At 44.1% G+C, this 23,183-nt stretch overlaps 1 protein-coding gene across 1 annotated transcript in view; it reads left to right on the forward strand.

Annotated features, from left to right (window-relative positions):
* Positions 1-635: 635 nt before the first annotated feature.
* The window catches only part of LOC141985454 (uncharacterized), a 55,375-nt gene continuing 32,827 nt past the window's right edge, over positions 636-23,183 (forward strand). Inside the window, exons 1-3 of the mRNA XM_074949573.1 lie at positions 636-691; positions 3,950-4,102; positions 10,101-10,166. The gene's annotated coding sequence lies outside the window, so the exon portion shown is untranslated. The remainder of the gene's footprint in view (positions 692-3,949; positions 4,103-10,100; positions 10,167-23,183) is intronic.

Raw genomic sequence — 23,183 nt, forward strand, 5'->3', positions numbered from 1 at the left:
TCCGGAGCCATGCGGAGCAGCCCCCGACCCTGCTCCCTGGCTGGAGCACCGGAGCAGGGCAAGCCCCAGACCCTTCTCTCCAGTGGGCGCTTGAGGGCCGGATTAAAATGGCCAGCAGCCCACCCCTGCCCTAGCAGAAGAGGTCCTGGTGCGTGACAAGCTGTTCTCTCTCTGTGTGCTCATGCTGCTAAAGGAGGAGATAGGCTTTGTCCCTGGTTGTAGAGCTTTGAAAAGAGCAAGACCCCAAGTGCTTGCTTCTTTCTTGCTTTGCTTGTACTTAGAGCTGGGCCCTGAATCAGCTCCCAAAGTGTCAGGGCAGGGGGATTTGAAGATGAGGTTTCTGAAAATCAGGAGCAGTTGAGCTGGAGAAGGCCTTTCATTTTGTTTGAACAGTCTGAGTCATTTTATTTTAAAATTGCTGCCTTCACAATTGAGTGGCTTGGGGTAGGGGAAGAAAGGAGGTTATAGAGCCATCAGACACTTCAAATGGTCCCACTCCCTGTCCAGGGGCAGAACCCTGGACCTCTAGATATCTGTATCTGCAAAGAGGGATGTTGTAATGGAGGTGACAGACACTTCCCTGCCTTTTTTTACCTTCCCACATTTTTGGCACCAATCTTGCTTCCATGGAAGTCAGAGTTTAAGCCGTTGACTTTAGTGGGAGCAGGAACTGGTTTTGACACTGCTACAGGTAAGTACATTAGGCCTTTTTCTGGTACAGATTTACGTTTATTTTGTTTACTTTTCTTTTCTTTTATATTTATTTTTAGGGGGTGGTATTTTTCTGTTTGATTCAAAAGTATTCTGAGATCCACTGTGCTTTTGTAAAGGTGCATCCCTGAAAAACAAATGTCTATTGCTACATTTATTTACATTTTACAGTCAAGGGCTTTAAGTAATTTCATATATTAAGGGCCTGATCTTTCAGCTCTCACTGAGGCAAAACTCTCATTGAATGGTAATGAGACTTGCAGGATCAGACCCTCAGTATGTATTTGATGCTACAAGGCATTAGGTAATATACTAGTCTCTTGCCCATGTCATATAGCAACTGTTTTGAATTCTTCCCTACAACATTCTAATGACATAAGCTAACTGAGTGAATCAATAGGGCGTTTATTGCTCATTACAGAGGCCCAAAACCTAGCTAACACCTACGCATATGGAGAGTTCTTGCTCACAGAAGGTGGTGCAATAGGGAATCCTAGCTCTACAAAATAAAATCTCTTGGACCCACTCCACTCTCAGTTACACTAGTACAAATCTGCTGAAGTCAAGGAGACCTTAATGGTGCTGCAGCCGTGTGAATGAGAGAATTACAATGCCTGACTAAGGAAATCACAGCTCTTAGTGCCTTGTGACGATTAGAATTCACTATATTTATCACAGAATGATTGATTTCTATTTGCAACAGTGTGGTAACTGCATTATTCATGAGCTCAATGTTCTTCTGGGATTTAAAGAGCCCCCTGTCCCCCGCCAAGCTAGGATTTGGTGACATGAATGTGGACAGATGAGCATGATTTCTGCAGGGACCATAATGAGCAGCGTGGTACAGTGGACTGAGCATTGGACTTTTTCCTGTTCTATTCAGGTTCTTATGCTACTCCCATTATCATGGTCTCAGAGTGCCTGACTTGGGGTCAGGAGTCCTGACTTCTGATTCTGGCTGTGCTGTGTGGCCTTGGGCAAGTCACTTCACTTCTCTATGCCTCAGATTTCCCATATGTAAAACTGGGATCTTCTCATAGAGGCATTATTAAGATTAATTAGTTGCAGTTTGTGAAGTGCTGTGTGAGTGCTTAGTTGTACTGTTATCTGGGATTTAGATACCATAATGATAGGTACCTGGGAAATAAAGTGGCTGGATAATAATAGTCACTCTGTCTAAATCTTCATTCACATAAGGATATCAAGATTCTATTGGGAACAAGGTAATATTGTGAAAAAATTAAATTTTGGACCAAAATTTTCAATAATGGATGATGATTTTGGGGGTGCTTTATTTTCTGAATGCTCAGTTTCAGACATCTTGGGCTTGATTTTCAGACATCCTTAGCACCTGCAGTCAACAGCAGGCACTCAGCACTCCTGAACATGATACTCATGGTTTCCTGAGTGGGGCTGGCACAAATTGGGGTAAAGAATCAAGAAGTCATAACAGGCCAACCAAATCTCAGTGCAGGAGCAAATCTGGGCCAGTTTGTTCAGCTATGGGCATTCACGGCTTGGAAAAACACAATCCTCAAATCATGTTAGGAAATTGAACTCGTAAACAGTTCAGTAACATGGTGCCATCATATATTAAAAATTATTGGCTTTGTGGTAAGTTTAGTACATTTGAATAATCACAAGATAATCACAAAGAGGATTTTCTAAGTGCGAGGTAGTTTTATGGCTTTGTCAGGCTATCTATGATGCCAGTCTGTGCTCTCAGTTATGCTGATGCAGCCGCATTGACTCCATTAGGGTTTGTACCAGTCTAACTAAGAGCAGAATTTGCTCTGAGGGTTTTAATTTTGTTTAACGGAGCAGGGACTCCTATTCAGTAAGGCATGAGGAACTCTTTTGTGAAATATTTCACTCCCTTCCATCTTGCTCCCATTGTAGAAGGAAGACACCCCCCCCCCCCCCGCGCCTTGTAGAGGGAGATCCTTCTAAAAAAGATTCGAGGTAGCTGACTTAAAATCATAGAGGCAAATCCTTCAGGCCAAACTTTGAAAGGGGTCAGCTCTAGTAGGAAGTGTGGTCATTATTACAACTTTAAAAAAAAATTTAAACTAAATCTTTCATTGCTACATAATTAAATAATAAAACATGGCCCTTCTAGCTTCTTTGCGCTACATTTGTTTTGGCTTGTTTACAGACACTAGAATAAATGTCGCATTTGTTCTCTCAGGCGTGGAAGGATTTGATTTAAGCAACGTGCACTGTGAGGTGGTAATGGAGCAAATTCCTTGCGTTTTTAGGCAGAAGGAAAGGACATGACAGTCTGTGTATTTTGCTGTCTGTCCTACATTCTCCTCCCCTACAGTGGGCCATGAGAACTCTGAAAGGCATGCTTCATGCTACACACAGGGCTAGAGTGGGACAGTGCCAGATGAGGGAGCCACACAAAAACCTCACCCCCTTGTGCTGCTGGGGAGGTGTTCGCCCCTGTTCCTCCCTCTGGGGAGCAAGACACCAGAGGGAGCAGGGAGGAGGCAGGATTCTGGCTTAGCCTCACCCTCTACACCAGCCCTTGTAGCTGGCACAGCAGAGGAGCTATATGCCCCAGGCTTGTGATCCACTTGTGCACACAAAGAAGCCCTGCAGTTGAGTGTGGTTGCTTGAGAAATAACCTCCCTGCAGCTCGTCCTGGAATCATGTAGCTCCCCCTCTACACAGGGCTGTGGTGTAGATGCCGTAATCTAGCCCACAATGTTCTTCAGTAAAGAGAACCCTGAGCCAAGTCTGCTCACCTTACATGAAGTCCCATTAACTCCTCTGCAGAAAAGGGCCCTGGCAGATAATGTGTGGAGAGATCCTTGTGCCTGTGTGCAGCCCCACTGTGAAGCTCTGAGCAGTCACAAGGCTCTGACCTCGCAAACCTGATTGCAACACCGGGGGCTAGGTGAGTGGGATGTGGCCCCAAACTAGCTACTGCACGGAGAAGTGAGTGTTGAATCCTCCTTGGCCAGTAGGCATGAAAGCCAGGCAGGAAGTGGCATGGTGGGAACAAAACTCAGGAACATTTAGCAACCCTTCACCCAGGCACCAAAGCCATTGCCAGGGGTCTGTTAACCCTGCACATCCCAAGTGCCACTCCCCTTGTGGATTTCAAGAGGTGTTTTTAATTTTTAGTTGTCCTTCACTAAAAAGGAATGCAGCATAATTACAGTTTTGGTGTGGCATAATTACCTTGCGTTTCTCACCTCATTATATCTGACATGGCTGTGTTCATTTACAGGCTTATAGACTGACTGGTCTTGCTGCCGTGGTTTTATGAAATTGCCGTCAAGATGTGAGGTGTTTGCTGGTTTCATGGAAGCTTTGCCTGGTTTCAGGGTGGAAAGGAACTAGGGTCCATATTTAGTAACAACCTGGAACACCTGAGCAATGAGTAAGAGAAAATATAGCAACAAGTTTTACTCATATAAGCAAACTGTGGCTGGAGCCAAATCTTTTTTAATGTTTTGCATGTGAACAAGTTCAGAAGAATGACAGTAAGGCTCTCACAGTTTCATTATACATCTGTCAGGGTCTCTGGCTTTTCATCCCCAGCTTTGTAGTTAAGCCATTGTAAATCATATGGGGCTGGAACCTGCTACCTGACAGAGGTTTGACAGACCGTCTATAATTCTGTGTAAATACAGGTTGTCCGTGCTGGTGTGCCAGTTGGGGGGAGGGTAAAAGGTACTTTCCTTTCTCTTTGTGCACAGATTGGGAACAGTCCCAGCTCCTGTGCGCAGGATGTAGAGGGAGTCCGTAGCTCTAGCTTTGCCACAGTGCTAGACTTCCAAAAGTGGGAGGGATTTGGTGGGGGTGAGTCTTTGGTCTTGCCTTCCAATAATGCAGGATGTCATGCCAAGACTGGCTTTTCCTAGAGGACATGGGTCGCAACTTTTCCATACTATGTGGTGGCCACTGCTGGGAAAAATATGTTCCCATTAACCCTGGCTGCACCATAAGAATGGCCATACTGGGTAAGACCAATGGTCCATCTAGCCCAGTATCCTGTCTTCCAACAGACACCCATCCTGGCTAACAGCCATTGATGGATCTATCCTCCATGAATTTTTCAAGATCTTTTTTGAACCCTGTTATAGACTTGGCCTTCACAACATCTTCTGGCAAAGAGTTCCACAGGTTGACTGTGCATTGTGTGAAGATCCAGGCAAGAAGTTTTCATTGACCATTATGAACATAGCAAATGCCTCACCAATGGATGCTGACTCAGTAGCTCATTAGAAATAAATCTCTTACTTACCCATGCCACATTGCGTACCCAGGTACTCTCCTGTTCATCCTAATACATGAAAGTCTATTACAGCCCGAGCACCTGAGGGAGATGCAATATCTTCCACTCTTCTCTCACAACGAGTTGCTGCCCGCCCTTAATTATCCCACTGTTTTGGAGTGTATATAGGTAAATGAATGAGTAATGACAGGAGTTAGCCTGAGCTGGCAAGAAGGACCTCCCATGAGATCCAAATGCATGACAGGTGGGAACAGCCTCCTCAATGAGTACTGTGCGAGAGGACAGCTTCAGTATTGGTGCAGCTCTTTGACAGGTGCGTGTGAACTAGTGAGGGTTTGCACTGCCATGGTAGGGCCAAGAGAGGGTTGTGTCCTATAGGGAGTGTACTCGGTGTAGACTGGGTGTACACAGGTGTAATCGGTATTTTCCTGTGGTTGTGGACAGAGCCATCCTTACCCATACACAAAGCACGCAGCTGCGTAGGGCACCAGGAAATTTGGGGCACCAAACTTCTTGGTGCCCTGCGCAACTGCGTGCTGCTCCAGTCCCTGCTCCGCCTCTTCCCCAGGGCCCCCGGCCCAGCTCCGCCTCCGCCCTGCCCCTGGTCCACCCTGCCCCGCCTCTTCCCTGCCTCTTCCTGCCCCCACTCCACCCCTTCCCCAAAGCCTCCGCCCCACCTCTTCCCGCCCCTGCTCCGCCCCAGCCCCGCCCCCACGCCCGAGGAGTGCAGCAGGGCTGTGCCTGCGCTCACCAGTGGTGGGAAGTGCAGTGACCCGGACCCAGCTGGTGAGTGCTGGGGGGTGGTTCCCCCCTGTTCCCCAAGCCAGCTCCGCTCCCCGTGTGGAGGCCTGGGGCCAGCCCCCCCACTACACATGGAGGCCTGCCCCCACATGGTGGGGCTGCCTAGGGCCCCAGAATAGCTAGGGGCAGCTCTGGTTGCGGATCTCTCGAGATATCTCGATAGACTTATGTGTTGTGCTGGGGAGGAGCTGGGGTGGTCATGGTACATGTAGGTACCACTGACATAGGGAAGTATAGGAGAGAGGTCCTGGAGGCTAAATTTAGGCTGCTAGTTAAGAGATTGAAGTCCAGGACCTCCATGGTTGCATTCTCTGAAATGCTTCCAGTTCCACACGCAGGGCCAGTTAGACGGGCAGAACTGCAGGGTCTCAATGCGTGGATGAGACAATGGTGTAGGGAGGAGGGGTTTGATTTATTAGGAACTGGGGAAACTTTTGGGAAAGGGGAAGCCTATACAGGAGGGATCGGCTCCACCTAAACCAAAATGGAACCAGATTGCTGGCACTTAAAATTAAAACGGTCACAGAGCAGTTTTTAAACTAAGGGCTGGGGGCAAGCTGACAGGTACGGAGGAGCACATGGTTCGGACAGAGACACCTCTTAGGAGAGGATCTATTAATGGAGATTCTCTGTGTCCTAGTAAGGAGGAGAGGATGGAAGATGATAAAATATGGGTAGGATCTGTTGAGAAACAGTCAAATGAAAAGGAGTCCCATTCAATTACATCATGTAATGGCAGACAGCTAAAAAGTGACAAGTTTTAACAGTGCTTATATACAAATGCTAGAAGTCGAAATAATAAGATGGGTGAGCTAGAATGTCTTGTATTAACTGAGGATATTGATATAATAGGCTTCACAGAAACTTGGTGTAATGAGGATAATCAGTGGGACACAGTAATACCAGGGTACAAAATACATTAGAAGGACAGAACAGATCATGCTGATGTGGGAGTGTCACTATAGTGAAAGAAAGTGTAGAATCAAATGAAGTAAAATCTTAAATGAACCAAACTGTACCACAGAATCTCTATGGATAGTAATTCCATGTTCTGATAATAAGAAAATAGCAGTAGGGATATATTACTGACCACCTGACCAGGATCGTGATAGTGACTGTGAAATGCTCAGGGAGTTTAGAGAGGCTATTAAAATAAAAAACTCAATAATAATGGGAGATTTCAACTATCCCCGTATTGACTGGGTACACGTCACCTCAGGATGGGATGCAGAGAGAAAGTTTCTTGACACCTTAAATGACTGCTTCCTGGAGCAGCTAGTCCCAGAACCCACCAGAGGAGAGGCAATTCTTGATTTAGTCCTAAGTGGGGCACAGGATCTGGTCCAAGAGGTGAATATAGCTGGACCGCTTGGTAATAGTGACCATAATATAATTAAATTTAACATCCCTGTGGCGGGGAAAACACCACAGCAGCCCAACACTGTAGCATTTAATTTCAGGAAGGGGGACTACACAAAAATGAGGAAGTTAGTTAAACAGAAATAAAAAGGTACAGCGCCAAAAGTGAAATAAATCCCTGCAAGCTACATGAAAACTTTTTAAAGATACCATAATAGAGGCTGAACTAAAATGTATACCCCAAATTAAAAAACATAGAGAACCAAAAAAGTGCCACTGTGGCTATACAACAAAGTAAAAGAAGCAGTGAGAGGCAAAAAGTCATCCTTTAAAAAGTAGAAGTTAGGTCCTAGTGAGGAAAATAGAAAGGAGCATAAACTCTGGCAAATAGGTAGTAGTTGAAAGCAGCTATCAAATCCCCCCTCATTCTTCTCTTCTGCAGACTAAATACTCCCAGTTCCCTCAGCCTCTCCTCATAAGTCATGTGCTCCAGACTCCTAATCATTTTCTTTGCCCTCTGCTGGACTCTTTCCAATTTTTCCACATCCTTCTTGTAGTGTGGGGCCCAAAACTGGACACATTACTCCAGATGAGGCCTCACCAGTGCTGAATAGAAGGGAATGATCAAGTCCTCGATCTGCTGGCAATGCTCCTACTTATACAGCCCAAAATGCCGTTAGCCTTGGCAACAAGGGCACACTCTTGACTCATATCCAGCTTCTCATCCACTGTAACCCCTAGGTCCTTTTCTGCAGAACTGCTGCCTAGCCACTCGGTCCCTAGTCTGTAGCAGTGCATGAGATTCTTCCGTCCTAAGTGCAGGACTCTGCACTTGTCCTTGTTGAACCTCATCAGATTTCTTTTGGCTCAATCTTCTAATTTGTCTAGGTCGCTCTGTATCCTATCCTTACCCTCCAGCATATCTACCACTCCTCCCAGTTTAGTGTCATCTGCAAATTTGCTGAGGATGCAATCCACACCATCCTCCAGATCATTAATGAAGATATTGAACAAAACCGGCCCGAGGACCGACCCTTGGGACACTCTGCTTGATACCGGCTGCCAACTAGACATGGAGCCATTGATCACTACCTGTTGAGCCCAATGATCTAGCCAGCTTTATATCCACCTTATAGTCCATTCATCCAGCCCACACTTCTTTAACTTGCTGGCAAGAATACTGTGGGAGACCGTATCAAAAGCTTTGCTAATGTCAAGGAATAACACGTCCACTGCTTTCCCCTCATCCACAGAGCCAGTTATCTCATCATAGAAGGCAATTAGGTTAGTCAGGCATGACTTGCCCTTGGTGAATCCATGCTGACTGTTCCTGATCACTTTCCTCTCCTCTAAGTGCTTCAAAATTGATTCCTTGAGGACCTGCTCCATGATTTTTCCAGGGACTGAGGTGAGGCTGAGTCGCCTGTAGTTCCCTGGATCCTCCTTCTTCCCTTTCTTAAAGATGGGCACTACATTAGCCTTTTTCTAGTCATCCAGGATCTCCCCCGATTGCCATGAGTTTTCAAAGATAATGGCCAATGGCTCTGCAATCACATCTGCCAACTCCAAAGAAATCTACTAGAATTCTTTGAGGGGTCAAGAAGCATGTGGACAAGGGGGATCCAGTGGATATATTGTACTTAGATTTTCAGAAAGCCTTTGACAAGGTCCCTCACCAAAGGCTCTTAAGCAAAGTAAGCTGTCATGGGATAAGAGGGAAGGTCTTCTCATGAATTGGTAACTGGTTAAAAGATAGGAAACAAAGGGTAGGAATAAAAAGGGGTAAATAGTGAGGTGGCAAAATTTGCAGATGACACAAAACTACTCGAGATAGTTAAGTCCCATGCAGACTGCGAGGAGCTACAAAAGGATCTCACAAACATAGGTGACTGGGCAACAAAATGGCAGATGAAATTCAATGTTGATAAATGCAAAAGTAATGCACATTGGAAAACATAATCCCAACTTTACATATAAAATGATAGGGTCTAAATTAGCTGTTACCTCTCAAGAAAGAGACCTTGGAATCGTTATGGATAGTTCTCTGAAAACATCCACTCAATGTGCAGCGGCAGTCAAAAACGTGAACAGAATGTTGGGAATCATTAAGAAAGGGATAGATAATAAGATAGAAAATATCATATTGCCTCTATATACATCCATGGTACACCCACATCTTGAATACTGCGTGCAGATGTGGTCGCCCCATCTCAAAAAAGATATATTGGAATTGGAAAAGGTTCAGAAAAGGGCAACAAAAATGATTAGGGGTATGGAACGGCTGCCATACGAGGAGAGATTAATAAAACTGGAACTTTTCAGCTTGGAAAAGAGACGACTGAGGTGGGATATGACTAAGGTCTATAAAATCATGACTGGTGTGGAGAAAATGAATAAGGAGGTCTTATTTATTCCTTCTCCTAACACAAGAACTAGGGGTCACCAAATGAAATTAATAGGCAGCAGGTTTAAAACAAACAAAAGGAAGTATTTTTTCACACAATGCACAGTCAGTCTGTGGAACTCTTTGCCAGAGGATGTTGTGAAGGCCAGGGCTATAACAGGGTTCAAAAAGGAACTAGATAAGCTGTTAGCCAGGATGGGCAGGGATGGTGTCCCTAGCCTCTGTTTGCCAGAAACTGGGAATGGGCGACAGGGGATGGATCACTTGATGATTACCTGTTCTGTTCGTTCCCTCTGGGGCACCTGGCATTGGCCACTGTTGGAAGACAGGATACTGGGCTAGAAGGACCTTTGGTCTGACCCAGTATGGCCGTTCTTATGTTCTTACGATTACAGAAAGTCAAAAGTCTGTTTTTGGTAGGGTTTCTGGTATGTTGTAGCTAGTATAGATTATAGGTGAGTTTTATGACCATTAGATCATCTAGTCTGACTTGCTGTATAACACAGGACATATAATTTCATTCACTTACTTCTGTACTGTCCAACAACTTGTGTTTGACTAACGCATATCTTTCAGAAAGGCATCCAGTCTTGATTTGAAGACTTCAGGAGATGGAGAAACCACTGTGTACTGGTATGATAGGTATGGAAGACATCAAAACTGTATGTATTTATATCATTATTGAGTGAGAATTTGCCTTCAGTACTTATTCACATGTATTCATCACACAGGAGGTGATGGAGGGATGGAGGTGTCTGTGTGGGACTCTACATAGTTGTAAAGTGGACTTAACATTTCTATTTTCCACGGGAGCTGAATAGCATCAAGATGTTTCTACAGAAGGAGAATGTGTGCTGCTGAAGGGGCCTGGAACCTAGCCCATTTCCTTGGGTCTTTCCGGTTGTACTGGTACCTCAGTGGAGTGTACAGGAATGAGCAATCCTGGTCTAGTGTTATACAGGGCCTCATTCTCCTTTCCCTTATGCTGTTGCAGTTATATTACGGTTTGTTTACAGGGGATACTCAGGAAAGTTTATCTGAATTAACTAAAGGTGTGAATTTAAAGTGGATTAGTTAAACTGCATTAAATCTCTGTGTGGATACTGTCATTCAGAATTAAAGTAGCCTTAATTCGGTTTAGTTTAATTCACTTCCAAGGTGTAAAACTGGATGATAATGAGGCGCACCCAATAGGAATTGCAGTACCGGGTCAGGCCCATGGTCCATCCTGTCTCCTACAGTGTCCAGCACCAGCAGCTTCAGAGAAAGCGCTGTTTGCTTCATTTTTTTTTCATGCTGGTAAACATTGTTTATAAATGTAGGCAGCTTGGATGTGAGCGTAACTGCTCTTCCTCAGGACAGTGCTGGGTTCCCTAGCCTCTCCCTTCTGCGTGTCATGGTTGAGGTGAATTGGGTAAGTGACCTCTCCACACATCACATACCATTTGGTGTGTTCATAAACACACCCTCCCACACTCACCCCTACGCAATGCAACTGTTGGAGCAGCAGAACAAACAGAACAGGACAGGTATTTAACATGACTGTGCATTGTCATGCGTTAATTGTGTTCCTTTCTGACAAACTGATGAAGGAGTCCAGGATCCACCCCAGCACCAGCTGTTTGTTTTTCATCATTGGCTGACATATTATTTATACAGAGTGTCTTATAATTTCAGATTAAAAGGATCATTTATTTCACACTATGAACCTTTTCTTGTTGCTCTCTGAAATGTTTTGGTATGAGTATCACCTCGTGGGTTCATATTTTCTTCATGTGTGTGATGGAGAAATCAGCCCTCCAAAGCTCACACCGACTGGGACCAAACAAACTCCTATTTGAAGAGATGGGTCAGATGAGTGAGTCATTTAACCACACACACTGTTGATCCCCAGTTAGGATACTCTTTGATGTCCATTTGTATTGCAGAATAATTATAGATCCTGCAGCGTGTGTGATAAATAGAAGAAGGCACCTTGAGCCGAGAACGTGTGCATAAATGTAAACCAGATATGGGATTAGATATTGATTGAATAGGAGGCTTTTGGATCTTCAAAGTCCTCCTGCAGCCACATCCATAACTTCCAAATGCTAGGGTGGGCAGAAGTGACAGTTGCAAAGATCTGATAGGAATCAGGAGATCCGTAGGTCGTGAACCATGTCTTGTGACCTCAAGGCAGATTTATTGCACTGTGTTTTATTTGGGACTTCCTTTGAAAAACACTGTGTTGCCATCTCTCATGATTTTATCATTAGTCTCATGGTATTTGATCTCTTTTCTTAAAGCCTCATCTCCTGGAGTCATGTTATTTCATGAGACTCTCGGCTTTTATTTTTTAATGTAAGTTTTTGGCCACCATGGGTGTGGAGAAAAGCTTGAAAATGTGACTCCCTAAATGGCACAAAAACCAGAAGGCAAATAAAAAGAATTCAATATATTTTTTAAATGGCATGATTTTTAAGCCAATCTCATAAATTTTTGTGGCCTGACTCATGAATTTTGAATGCCGGGGCTTGGAGTAGCATTGCAGCTACTGTAGCACTTGGAAGCATGCCTGCTAACAAGCTTTTGCCCATGAGTGTCAGTGAAGCCCATGCTCCACAACACTCATTGGCTGCCTTTTTTCCAATGAGTATGCACAAAAAGGTCCTTGTACTTCTCAATATGCACATCGTAAATTGCTATAGGACCACTCTGCCTGAGAGAGACAACCTGTTGCTTTCTGTGTTCCTTTACAATAATTGGAAATGGCAGGACTGAAGCTCCTGGCAGTCCCCCAACATAAGCTCAAGAGTATTGTAGCCGCTTCTCCATTGAAGATCCATGTGTATAGAATCTTCTCCTCACCAATAAATAGTGCATATTTATGGCATCTGGAGCTGGGCTCCAGCTGTGAGGTTTGAAGCTGCATCTGGCTCTGAGTTTCCCCACTGATCAGGGCTTTTCAGGTCCATGTCTAGTGACATCTTGCGGAAGAAGCCTCTGTACTTTTTTGTTACTATTGAGCTTTATCTGGGTGGGTGGTTATTTTATTAATAGATAGTGGAAGCTGGGTTATTTGTTGTTTTGCTAGGTTCGGACAATGAGGCCTTTTAAAAATGTTTGTCAGGTTTTTAGTTACATTTTGTGGGCTGCCCAGTGGCCTTTGTGCATAATACAAAAATATGGAGCTCTAAGAATTCCTCATTTTAATTCCTTCTCACCTCTGACACCTTTAAATGGCTCCGGAGGTTGCAACTGAAAAACGTGAGATGCTTCACAGCTGGGGGGCTTTGTCTAGAGTGGACAGAGACTCAGCTGGAGTCTGAGGCTGGGCCTTGCTCTCCTAACTCACTTTGATGCATCTGAGAAGTTCCCCCAACTCTTGACCTTCTCCTCAGCTTTACTGGCAACCACCACGGCTTCTGTAGACCACCATTCCTGTTGACAATGCAGCATAGTTCTGCCTCAGGACCAGCCCTGGCCTAAAGTGTGGTTCTGCTCTGAAAAATGAGCACGGAAATAACATCCTGGGATTCCATGTTTATTGTCTCAGAGACTCCAGTGCCAATGTGCTTTTTTCCCTGTGATGGCCAGCCCTGCAAATTCAACCTGGAATCTGGGAGTCAAGCTGGGTCTTTATGTTTTGCACATCTTCATCCATAGTAAAGGTCCTACTTCTGTAGAGCAAATTCTACGCTCAATTGCAGCTGTGCAACCCCACTGTCTCTCTTATCTTCATAGGCTCTGCTAGGCTAGCGGGAGTGAAGGATCAGTAACAATTTCACTGAGTCATGGAAGATGGCAGATGTGGCTCTGCCTGCACATGGGGAGTTAGATACGAAAGTGCCACGTTTTCACAAGTAACCTGAGGAATCCCCTCCAATTAAGCCAGGGGATTCCACGGCCTGATGGAAAGCCCACTGAAGACAATGGGACTCTTTCTACTGATTTCAGTGGGCTTTGGATCAGGCTTGCAGAGCAGTACAAAGCAGCTGGAGCAGGGCTGAGGAACTGGGCCCACATCTCTTAAGAAACTGAGTATTGCTGGATTTACCGGTGACTGTGTAAAACAGGTTTCTCTATATTTTAACATAGGATTTTTGGTCTTGAATTCTATTACGTTCATTCAATAATGTAGTGTTACAGCCTTATCTTGCCTTAGGATTAAAATGTGTTTTTTTGGTTTTCATTTTTTATGATAAAAGTGTGTAAATAAAGAAAAAAAGAAAGCAACACAGAAAACATATTATCCACTTATAACAATACTACCTAGCTATTATACAGCACTTTCCGTCAGTAGATCTCAAAGTGCTTTACAAAGGGGTCAGTAGCATTATCCCCATTTTGCAGATGGGGAAACAGAGGCTCTGAGAGGTAAAGTGACTTGCTCAAGGTCACCCAACAGGCCAAGTTGATCACTGTGGGTGCTTCACTGATGCCAGTGGTGAAGTGGAGTGGGAACAGCCCAGAATGCCACTCTGGTGCTATTTTAGAAGGTTGCCAAAGTAGCAGCCCACACACACTGCACGGAGGACGCCATTTTGCAGAGGATGATGCTCCATCCCGGCCATTCTGGTAGCCTTGAGATGTAGGACTATCCCACTGCTGATATCCATGTGCGCTGGGTGGGGATGGTGCATGATCATGCATGTCTTTAAGAACACAGGATTTTTCCAAAAGCTGCAAGCAGGGTCATTCTTCCCTGAGCGGCACTTTACCGTTGGCGATGTTGGAATGTCAGTAGTGAATCTGGGGGACCCGGCCTGCCCCTTGCTCCCCTGGCTCATGAAGCTGTATGCTGGCCACCTCGACCACACCGGAGACAGATTGAACTACTGGGTCAGCAGGGGCAGGATGAAGGATCACTGACGGTGTTTACTGACTAAATTAGATCTCAGTGAGAGGCATTTATTTCTTCAGTGGGTGAGAGATCCCTAGATATATTGCGTATAAAATGCCTTTGGGAATCCTGCATGGAGTGGTTTAAAAAAAAAAGAGGCTAAACTAACTAAAACTAAACTTCATATTCCTCAAATGAGAAGTGGGTAAACTCTGTTTACCCTTGACTATCCTACTGCTTGGGATAAAAGACATTATTAGAGTGTTTAGGAATCTTCTGTATTGGTTCAGTTGTGCCTTGCTTGGATCGGAGGGTCACTCCCACCCAGAAGACTAATGGAGTCGGACCACAGATGGCAGCTTTGGGGTTTCATTCTCAGTGGCTAATGGGGTTCTCCCTGCACTACACCCACAAAGCCAATTTATCCAAATATTCCTAAAAGAACAGCCAAGCACCCAGTCCTGCAACTGATAGGGCACATTTTCAGCAGTCAGCCCATGCTTATCAGTTGCAACAGTGCAGCCCATGTCATTAGGACACAGGGAACGTGTTTGTCCATACATGTTTGTGAGAAGTATTGAGTGTTCCTGGTAATTGCTTTGAAATGTATTGCAGCATAATTTTTTCATTAACTTTAATATGCATCACCTGTCGCTTTCACCCGTCTGTCTCGCTTATCTCCTCAAACAAGTGTATCGACAGCTGGATAGCAGGGCAGGGGCATGTTTGCATATTAACCCTGAAATGTCTCTTAAAGGAATGATGTACCACAAGATAATCAGAATATTTTACCTAGCCACAAGCCTGAGAATACTCTTAGATTTGGAAGTACTTGCAATATGGACGGTGATGATAAGAGTAATTAATAAGAATAATATAACAGTTCAAGCAAATTCTCTTAATCCTGGCTATTCAGGGAGTGTAGTCTAATGGTTAGAGCGGGGGACTGTGAGTCAAATAAAATGTTGATTCTAGGTTTGTTTTTGGGTGTGGGTGTGTTTGTTTTTGTTTTGCCAGGCTAGGTAAGGAGGACAATTTTTATTGGTCCTCTCAGTCCATGCTCACTCACACAAGAAACATTCACTAACCATCTTGTTGGACCTGATATTTTTGTGCAGCAGACAGTGTGATAGACTAGGCCTTGGCTTTGGACGTAAACAAAGCTGTGCATGAATACCCCATTTGCTGACATTCTGTGGTGCGACGAGTGGGTTGATGCAAAGTAATCAGTGCATTGTATTCTCCTGCAAAATCTAGCTTTGCCCCGGACTCCCTATGACCTTGAGCACCCTTGCGGAAGCTCAACTTAACGATCAATGAAATGGGAACGGCATTCTTACTTGGCTCATGTAGGTGCTGTGCGGATTAAATAAATTAAAGCCCATGAACCTTTTTTAGATTCTCAGACGAAAGGCACTATAGCAATGCAAATTAGTATTACTGGCAAACACTGCAGGCTCTTTATCATATGTGCGAGTACTACGATAGCTGGTAACAGACATGAATAATATATTTGTCACTCAAATTAATAATTACAGATACACCATGAGATCTGAAAACACTTTTCTTCTTTATATTTTAAATACTGTGTTGAATTATGCCCTTCGTATCACGCACACTATATGCTAATAACACTTAGCATCTCTATTATTATGGTATTTAACATTAATGTAGTGGTAGGGCCCAGAGGCACCATCATTGATGGGAGGATTTCAAAGGTGAGCATTATTATTCCATTTTACAGATGGGAAGACAGAGGCACAGAGAGGTTATGGGATTTGCGTGCAAGTCTGTGGCAGGGCCCAGCATAGAACTCAAGTGTCCGGACTCTCAGCCTCTTTCTCTAAGCACTGGAAAATACTGCCTCTTCAAAACCACTGAACACCCATTTGAACGTTAACGCTGCATCACAATCGATTCACAGGCAAGAGTTTTGCCAGGCAACGTTTTTCTCCCCCTCCCCCCCCTCCCTGCACGGGCAAGGTGCAGCGGGACTTCAGAGAGGTTCTCAAATGAAAGCGAGTAACCGCCTAAGAAAGCAACTCCTGGCTACGTTGTTGCAGCACATTCATAGAAGAAGATCACTCATTGGGAATGTGGGACTCCATTCAGAAGGCTGGTTATTGGAAATCATAGATCCTTGGGTCCTTTTGTACATCCACAGGACCTACACATCCATTATCAATATATTCCTCAGGCCAGTGAGTAACGACTACAGACAAAAGTAAAGGATGGGCGGCTATGAACAAAATGTACCCGAATTTCTTTCTCAACAGAACGTAGCTCTTCTTAAGTTATAGTTTCTTCTAAGACCATAACTCTGTTCATTGTGGGGCTGGTAATAGGGGCGTCCGTTATTTGAACAGTCAAGTAATTTTTATAGTCTCTCTCAATTTAAAACTGTCTGATGGCAAGGCAGGCTTCTTCCTTTTCCATAAAAAGAACGGGAGTACTTGTGGCACCTTAGAGACTAACAAATTTATTTGAGCATAAGCTTTCGTGAGCTACAGCTCATTTCATCGGATGTAGCTCACGAAAGCTTATGCTCAAATAAATTTGTTAGTCTCTAAGGTGCCACAAGTACTCCTTTTCTTTTTGCAGATACAGACTAACACGGCTGCTACTCTGAAACCTTCCTTTTCCATTATATCCTTGAAAAATAGCATGGAAGTGCAGGGAAAGGGCTGCCCAATTTATCCATAGAAAGGAAAGAAGGTATCCAGAGAAGTCTTCAAAGGGAAGGGCAGAGTCTAACACATCTTACTGCACATAACTCAGAACAGGGCCAGTTCTAATGTGTTCGTGCCTAGGGCAAATAATTGCCATAGATGGAGAACCTGCTTTGTTGACTCCCACATCCGTAAGTAAACAAGGCAGGTTCTCCATCAGATCCCATCTGTGAGTCCCACCCATCTCTTTCACTTGCCCCTTCCAACTTCCTGCTGTCCCAGTTTCCTTTGCAATGCTTTAGCCTCCCCACCTCTTTTCTCTAGGCTTAGGACATGTTCTTCTGATGAAGGTCAGCCTCGTCCAGTAGCTTGCACTCTGGAGATAGGCTCCCATAGCAAGGGTCTTTTGCTCTGGTAGGTTGTTCCAAATGAAACTCTGCCCTGACTTACTTGTCTTTAAGCACAGTGCCCTGAGCAGTTGCCTATGTGGTCTGTGCCTAAAGCACAATGACTGAGCATGGAGTTCTGGCCCCCTGGTGCAACAGTCATGTTTAAATATTGTGTGTCAGTCAGTTTATACCAGTGTGCATGCTCCTAGAGAGTCAGTACATATTTTAAACATAACACTGCTGACCAAATCATCTGCAAAAGAACTAATATTTCCATTCACACTCAAAGCCAAAGCTGCAAATCATCCCAGAATCCATGGCTGTTATCAGGTTTGGGCTCTTAAGGTGTGACTGATCCTGAAGTAGATATGGCTTTATGTTGCTTGTTTAGGTTGCTACAGTGGCTCCAATTTCCTTGCTACAAAGTAGAACTGTTGATTAATCGCCATTAAGTCACGCGGTTAACTCAAAAAAATTAATCGCGATTTATCGCAGTTTTAATCGCACTGTTAAACATTAATAGAATACCAAATGAAATTTATTAAATATTTTGGATGTTTTTCAACATTTTCAAATATATTTCTTTCAATTACAACACACTACAAAGTGTACAGTGCTCACTTCATATTTATTTTTATTATAAATATTTGCACTGTAAAAATAAAAGAAATAGTATTTTTCAATTCACTTAATACAAGTACTGTAGTGCAGTCTCTTTATCATGAAAGTTGAATTTACAAATGTAGAGTTATAACTGTACAAAAAATAACGGCATTCGAAAATAAAATGATGTAAAACTTTAGAGCCTACAAGTCCACTCAGTCCTACTTCTTGTTCAGCCAATCGGTAAGAGAAACAAGTTTGGTTACAATTTGCAGGAGATAATGCTGCCTGCTTCTTATTTACAATGTCACCTGAAAGTGAGAACAGATGTTTGCATGGCACTTTTGTAGCCGGCATTGCAAGGTAATTACATGTCAGATATGCCAAACATTCATATGCCCCTTCATGCTTTGGCCACCATTCCAGAAGACATGCTTCCATGCTGATGATGCTTGTTAAAAAAATAATGCGTTAATTAAATTTCTGACTGAACTCCTTGGGAGAGCATAGTATGTCTCCTGCTCTGTGTTTTACCTACATTCTACCATATATTTCATGTTGTAGTAGTCTCAGATGATGACCCAGCATGTTGTTCATTTTAAGAACACTTTCACTGCAGATTTGAGAAAACGTAAAGAAGGTACCAATGTGAGATTTCTAAAGATACCTATAGCACTTGACCCAAGGTTTAAGAATCTGAAGTGTCTTCCAAAATCTGAGAGGGACAGGGTGTAGAGCATGCTTTCAGAAGTCTTAAAAGAGCAACACTCCGATGCGGAAACTACAGAACCCGAACCACCAAAAAAGAAAATCAACCTTCTGCTGGTGGCATCTGACGCAAATGATGAAAGTGAACATGCGTCAGTCTGCACTGCTTTGGATCGTTATCGAGCAGAACCCGTCATCAGCATGGACACATGTCCCCTGGAGTGGTGGTTGAAGCATGAAGGGACATATGAATCTGTAGCGCATCTGGCTCATAAATATCTTGCAACGCCAGCTACAACAGTGTCATGCGAACACCTGTTCTCACTTTCAGATGACATTGTAGACAAGAAGTGGGCAGCATTATCTCCTGCAAATGTAACCAGCCTTGTTTGTCTGAGCGATTGGCTGAACAAGAAGTAGGACTGAGTGGACTTGTAGGCTCTAAAATTTTACATCATTTTATTTTTGAATCCAGTTATTTTTTGTACAAAACTCTACATTTGTAAGTTCAACTTTCATGATAAAGAGACTGCACTACAGTACTTGTATTAAGTGAATTGAAAAATACTATTTCTTTTATTTTTACAGTGCAAATATTTATAATAAAAATAAATATAAAGTGAGCACTGTACACTTTGTAGTGTGTTGTAATTGAAAGAAATATATACGAAAATGTGGAAAACATCCAAAAATATTTATATAAATTGTATTCTATTAATGTTTAACAATGCGATTAAAACTGCGATTAATCATGATTGTTTTTTTAATCGCTTGACAGCCCTACTAAAAAGTAATTCAGATGTATCCATCAATTATGCCTAAAAGCAGTAACATGAAGTGAATGGAGTATATCAAAATGAAATATAATGACAGTGCCTGTGGACATTATGCATCGATGTAAAATAACCACAATGCTACAAAAAGCTTTTATTCCAATGCTCTGGTTACTTTGCATCAACTCACCTATTGCACCAGAGAAAGTCAGCAAATGGGGTATTCACGTGCAGCTTTGTTTGTGTATAAAACCAAGGTCTAGTCTACCATCGGCAAAGAATCCTAAAAGCAGAATTGGAAAAGCAGCTAAGAATTTTGGGCTATTACAGAAATGTGCAGGACCGGGGGTGGGGGGGGGGTGGGAATTGTTAAAGTAAAACAGAGAGGAAATCAGAAGACTAATGCTGATAATTAGAGAGACAAGATGGCTGAAACAATATATTTTATTGGACCAACTTTTGTTGGTGAGAGAGACAAAGCTGTCGAGCTTACGCAGACCTGAAGAAGAGCTGTGTGTGTCTCGAAAGCTTGTTCTTCTCACCGACAGAAGGTGGTCCAACAAAAGCTATGACCTCACCCACTTGTCTCTCTAATATCCTGGGACCAACATGGCTACAACAACAGTGAATACAATGCTGCCAATTGTTACTTTTATTACAGTAGCATGTAGTGACTTCATCTGAGTTCAGGATCCCATTGTGCCAGATTGTAAAGGAACAACCCTGTACTGAAGAACTTACTGTCTAAATAGCCAAGCAAGAGAAGGAAAGTATTATTATCCCATTTTACAGATGCGAAACTGTCACCCAAAGAGCTAAGTGACTTACCCAAGGTCACACTGGGTGTCTGTGTAGATCCTGAGTCCCAGTCCAGTGCATTAGGCACAAAATCGTTTCTCTTTGCCTAAAACCCAGCTAGCCTAGCACTGTAGTAAGTTTAGATAACTACGCCAGACTTTTTTCAGTGACAGTTTATTAAGTAAGCACACAGGATTTTCAATATTTATATTAATATCTTACGGAATTAGTTTGCCTTTGCCCCGCTCCCCCAGCAAACCTGTCCACCTCGCCAGCAGATTATGTCTACTGGCTCATTGAGTTACAGAGAGGGTCAGTGAGTGACTGTTAGCCCTCCATGTAAGTACACAGAGCTTTCATTTGCATGCCTTTCTGGGGTTTGTGTTCAGATGTCAAACATTTTCCTTAGCATGTTGGTCATTACTTCCCCAGTAGTGTACAACTGCACTTGCATTGCAACAGCATGTTGCATCTTACCTCCCTGGCAGTGAACAATCACAACTGCATTTTTCAGATTAAAATGTATTCATTATCCTTTCTCTAGAAAGGTACTAGCTTTTCATTTTCCTCCTAATTTGTTTCCAGTCATATTAGAGTGCTGACCCATTTCCAAGACTCTTTGATCTTTTTCATAGGATCATGCAGGGAGTGACTGAGTAAACATCCCTCAGAGACTTAAGTTCATTAGAATCTTAATAACACTCTTACCCATGGAAGCCTTAATAGGTATCCAGGCTGATTAGGCCATCCAGAATAATCCCTTGTAGACACAACACTAATATTACAAATATAATGGTGAGCCAGGGATCTTCATTGGAGGTCACATGTTAAGGGAAGATGCCTGCAAGAAAGATCCTCCTAATTTGCATGGGGTAGTTAGCTTCCTGGAAGTGGTGTCCTTTCAGGACTACACAGGAAGAGCAAGGTATGCTACTATGCCCTGGTCTACACTAGGACTTTAGGTCGAATTTAGCAGCGTTAAATCGATGTAAACCTGCACCCGTCCACACGATGAAGCCCTTTATTTCGACTTAAAGGGCTCTTAAAATTGATTTCCTTACTCCACCCCTGACAAGTGGATTAGCGCTTAAATTGGCCTTGCCAGGTCGAATTTGGGGTACTGTGGACACAATTTGACAGTATTGGCCTCCGGGAGCTATCCCAGAGTGCTCCATTGTGACCGCTCTGGACAGCACTCTCAACTCAGATGCACTGGCCAGGTAGACAGGAAAAGAACCGCGAACTTTTGAATCTCATTTCCTGTTTGGCCAGCGTGGCAAGCTGCAGGTGACCATGCAGAGCTCATCAGCAGAGGTGACCATGATGGAGTCCCAGAATCGCAAAAGAGCTCCAGCATGGACTGAATGGGAGGTACGGGGTCTGATCGCTGTATGGGGAGAGGAATCCGTGCTATCAGAACTCCGTTCCAGTTTTCGAAATGCCAAAACCTTTGTCAAAATCTCCCAGGGCATGAAGGACAGAGGCCATAACAGGGACCCGAAGCAGTGCCGCATGAAACTTAAGGAGCTGAGGCAAGCCTACCAGAAAACCAGAGAGGTGAACGGCCGCTCCGGGTCAGAGCCCCAAACATGCCGCTTCTATGATGAGCTGCATACCATTTTAGGGGGTTCAGCTACCACTACCCCAGCTGTGTTGTTTGACTCCTTCAATGGAGATGGAGGCAACACAGAAGCAGGTTTTGGGGATGAAGAAGAAGATGATGATGATGAGGTTGTAGATAGCTCACAGCAAGCAAGCGGAGAAACCGGTTTTCCCGACAGCCAGGAACTGTTTCTCACCCTGGACCTGGAGCCAGTACCCCCCGAACCCACCCAAGGCTGCCTCCTGGACCCGGCAGGCGGAGAAGGGACCTCTGGTGAGTGTACCTTTTAAAATACTATACATGGTTTAAAAGCAAGCATGTGAAAGGATTAATTTGCCCTGGCATTCGCGGCTGTCCTGGATGTACTCCCAAAGCCTTTGCAAAAGGTTTCTGGGGAGGGCAGCCTTATTGCGTCCTCCATGGTAGGACACTTTACCACTCCAGGCCAGTAACACATACTCGGGAATCATTGTACAACAAAGCATTGCAGTGTATGTTTGCTGGCGTTCAAACAACATCCGTTCTTTATCTCTCTGTGTTATCCTCAGGAGAGTGAGATATCATTCATGGTCACCTGGTTGAAATAGGGTGCTTTTCTTCAGGGGACACTCAGAGGTGCCCGTTCCTGCTGGGCTGTTTGTCTGTGGCTGAACAGAAATGTTCCCCGCTGTTAGCCACGGGGAGGGGGGAGGGTTGAGGGGGTAGCCACGCGGTGGGGGGAGGCAAAATGCGACCTTGTAACGAAAGCACACGTGCTATGTATGTAATGTTAACAGCAAGGTTTACCCTGAAAGAGTGTAGCCACTGTTTTATAAAATGTGTCTTTTTAAATACCACTGTCCCTTTTTTTTTCTCCACCAGCTGCATGTGTTTCAATGATCACAGGATCTTCTCCTTCCCAGAGGCTAGTGAAGATTAGAAAGAAAAAAAAACGCACTCGTGATGAAATGTTCTCCGAGCTCATGCTGTCCTCCCACACTGACAGAGCACAGACGAATGCGTGGAGGCAAATAATGTCAGAGTGCAGGAAAGCACAAAATGACCGGGAGGAGAGGTGGCGGGCTGAAGAGAGTAAGTGGCAGGCTGAAGACAGGGCTGAAGCTCAAATGTGGCGGCAGCGTGATGAGAGGAGGCAGGATTCAATGCTGAGGCTGCTGGAGGATCAAACCAGTATGCTCCAGTGTATGACTGAGCTGCAGCAAAGGCAGCTGGAGCACAGACTGCCACTACAGCCCCTGTGTAACCAACCGCCCTCCTCCCCAAGTTCCATAGCCTCCTCACCCAGACGCCCAAG

Source organism: Natator depressus, chromosome 3, assembly GCF_965152275.1.
Source record: "Natator depressus isolate rNatDep1 chromosome 3, rNatDep2.hap1, whole genome shotgun sequence".
NCBI classification, from domain to species: Eukaryota; Metazoa; Chordata; order Testudines; family Cheloniidae; genus Natator; species Natator depressus.